At 31.9% G+C, this 3,521-nt stretch overlaps 1 pseudogene; it reads right to left on the bottom strand.

Moving 5' to 3' along the window:
- Window positions 1–355: 355 nt before the first annotated feature.
- On the bottom strand, window positions 356–1,590 carry LOC108916770 (annotated as a pseudogene).
- Between the last annotated feature and the right edge of the window lie 1,931 nt (window positions 1,591–3,521).

Below are 3,521 nucleotides of genomic sequence, written 5' to 3'. Positions count from 1 at the left end.
AGTTGGTTCACATTTTGAAATTAAACAATAAAAATACAAACCGATCAATTCTAATAATTTATTTTTTTTTAATTTCGATTGTCGAATATTGTTCTTTAGATCTTCGAGAGTGGCGGGGCAGTTGTGGTACACTCGACTTTTAAGATATCCCCATAGAAAAAATCACAGTAGTCAGGTCAGGGCTTCGGGAGGGCCATTGAATGTCTCCTTATCGTGAAATCAATTTTCGTGAAAAAAGCACCTGAACGACAGGCAAAGAGAGATTGAAAGTGTGGAAGGTGGTTCCGTCCTGTTGGAACCAAGTGTCTTGAGTGTATGCTTCAAATTCTTGAAGANGGAAGGGAAGAAAACCCAATTTCTTGTAAATTTTAAATTTATTTTTAGGTTGGCAGTTGAGGAACCCACCGGAGTTCCTCGAACTGTTGTGTTGCAAAAAAATACTGGGCTTCATTTGCACAAAACTCAGTTATATTACACATTGTGTGAGCAATTAACCTAAACAGAACAATGGAATGCCAAAGCTTTTATATAAGCCACTAACCTAAAATAAATAATCCTCAAAATCCGCGCAAAATTTAAAACCTCGGTGCTTTCCGTTAACCCACAGGAGTACGTCTGAAAAAAGTACAAAAACAATCTTGAGAATTACTAATTTAGGCGTAGGCATTAATTTAATACACATCAACCCTTCTTCGTTTGGTATATTTAATCCATCACAATAATACATAATTATGTTGTTTATGTGCCTTATCACCAAATGAATGAGACATGCATCTAACTATGAACATAAAGCTATTATATAAATACAAGTTCACAAATTCGCTTATTCTTAAGATACAGTTAATTCCCTCTCGCAAATAAAATAGGTCAAAGGTATTTAAAGCAGAGTTCCTCGAATTCCACGTCACTTCGACTTGCTATAATATAAAAAGGATATTACTAGTTCCGTAAGTACAACGAGAAAAACGACCTAGCCGCCGAATACAGATAGATAAGTAGTTCGTTATCACTGAACATATTCGTTTAACACTTAATTTACTATAACCATGATTCTACTAAAATTTAGCGACATACTAACACTCAATATAATCCTCTATGTAACTTAAAAGCCAAAGTTATTCTCGTTGTACTCACCGAGAGATGTCCCATTTTGGTTTAAATCCTAATAACAAGAGTATCATATTCTCAGCAGTTGAATAAGAAAAAAAATATATAAAAAAAATTAACAAACAAAAAGTTGCACATATATTACCTACGTAACTCTTTTACTGCACCAAATATGTTGATAACATGGGCTTATTGTTCCTCGTCTCCCAATTCGTGTTTAATTTTAGAGAAGTCGAACTCCTCCCCTGTACCACGTTTGAAAATGTCCAACACGTCCAAGCAAGTCGTCTCGAAGTGGGTGGTGGCGTCGTACGATTGGGAAATGAAAATCTGCGACTGAAGGCCATCGTCTGTCGGTTCGTAGTAATCAGATACAGAAACGAATTTCTGGCGGATCGAGCCCAGGAGATCCAGGCCTGGCTTGATCTCTATCTCGGGCTGATCGGTTTCCACGGTTGTAGAAACCATGGCAATAAACCAACCTGACAATTTATAAAAATAAAATATTCTAAGTTCTAACGTTCATCTACAGGGTGTCCACAGATTACTATCCGGTGCGAACAACACGTATTTTTGTTTTTGAGGTACAAATAAGACTATTTCTAAAAATTATTTTTTATACAGAATGCCCAACTTTAAGGTCACAAAATAACAACAAAATTTTGAACATATATGTTCAGAAACTCTTAATTTTCGACATACTGCTTGCTTAAATTTAAGAAAATATTACCTTTATTTAAATATCTCTTAAGATGTTTGACGTAGATTGATGAAGCTTGGGCTAACCACTAATTATTGGTAAAAATTTGCCAAGTTGGTACTTACATTTGCTAACCATCAGGGGCTATTCTGTAAAACAATACACTAATGCAAAAATTTAAAGAGCCAAAAAAATTTCCGAAATTTTTCAATGATTTTTGGCAGACTGTATTTAGGTGAAAAACGGTTGTATCGGGAATTAAAAAAAGCATTTTGAAGCTCTAAGATTCTCGTTTTTAGATCTTTCGGTCGAAATTTATTAAGAGCTACGGTTATCGTGCAATTCTAAGATCTAGCGAACCGTTTTTTATTTCAAACAGTCAAACTTTTGAAGAAAATTAAAGGCTCACGTTTTTTTGAACCTAAACACTTCGTAATCATGGTTGAAATCGAAAAAAAAAAATTATTTTGAGGTTTTCTCACATTTTTACCGCAAATAACGTTTAAATTTATGAAAGCCAAAATTTTTAAAAATTTTCGAAATAATTTTTGAAATTCTTCGAAAATTTCAAAAAATTTTTTTTAACTTTTTCGAGTTTTTTTTTTGATTTTTTGAAAAACCTTCCAGCAGATTTGGCTTTTCGTCCTCTGCTTCTGTTCATCAACTTTTAATTATATTAAAATTAAAGTTGATGACCCAAACCAGATTTCGACCTCGATTCATACCGTTTTTTGAGACAAATTTCTAAATCATTTTTGTGCAGTCACTTAAAAAACGTTTTTTTCAAAACTACCCTTTTTCTTTGAAAAAAAATCTCAATTTCTTTTTTTTTTTTTCATCAATTTAAACGTTATTTGCGGTAAAAATGTGAGAAAACCTCAATAAAAACATTTTTTTCCATTTTAATCATGACTGAAGTGTTTAAGCTTAACATTTGTTATTTCACGAATATTTTTAATCTAGCCGTCAATTTTCTACAAAACCATAAATTACCCTTTTTTCCTGCTGTTTTAAAATTCGTATATTCCAATAAACAAAAAAAAAATTTCCAAGTCCGTGGACTCTTTTTTTGTCACACTATTTCTTACTGCACTAAAAACTAGAAAGAGAGCTTCAAAATGCTTTTTTTAATTCCCGATACGACCATTTTTCACCTAAATACAGCGTCAAAAATCACGGAAAATTTTCGTAAATTCTTTTGACTCTTTAATTGTTTGCATTAGTGTACTAGAAATTTCAATGTCACTGAATATTTTTGAAATTGGATAATCACATTTAATTCCGGTTGGCATTTTCAACAAAAATATATCTTACAAGTCACTCCCGAGTTATTGTTTTAAATTTATAATAAGTTCACAATATAGCTGCATAATTGGAAAATAACTCCAAAAGTATATATAAGTTCATAAAAAATTGTAATTTTTTTGTTAAATATACAATTTTTAATATAACGTAACCATTAGAAGTAAAAAAAAATCATTGTCATCAAAAATTATTTAGACAACCCATTAACACTTACAAGATAGTCTAGTCTTAGAGATTGGGGTTCAATCTTGGGGTTTTGGAATAAAAAAAAATTTATTCCGGAATCTGCGAAAACAAACAAATTTTTCAAGTCGCCCAACTGTTGTCACTGTTACTTAAACGTAACCAGATATTAATTAGAGATGTCTGTGTATACACATTCCTAAGCTGTTGAATCATAAATAAGAGT

Source organism: Anoplophora glabripennis, unplaced genomic scaffold, assembly GCF_000390285.2.
Source record: "Anoplophora glabripennis isolate ALB-LARVAE unplaced genomic scaffold, Agla_2.0 scaffold5670, whole genome shotgun sequence".
NCBI classification, from domain to species: Eukaryota; Metazoa; Arthropoda; class Insecta; order Coleoptera; family Cerambycidae; genus Anoplophora; species Anoplophora glabripennis.
Note: the sequence above shows the minus strand (reverse complement) of the source record. Positions and strands in the feature narration are given on the sequence as shown.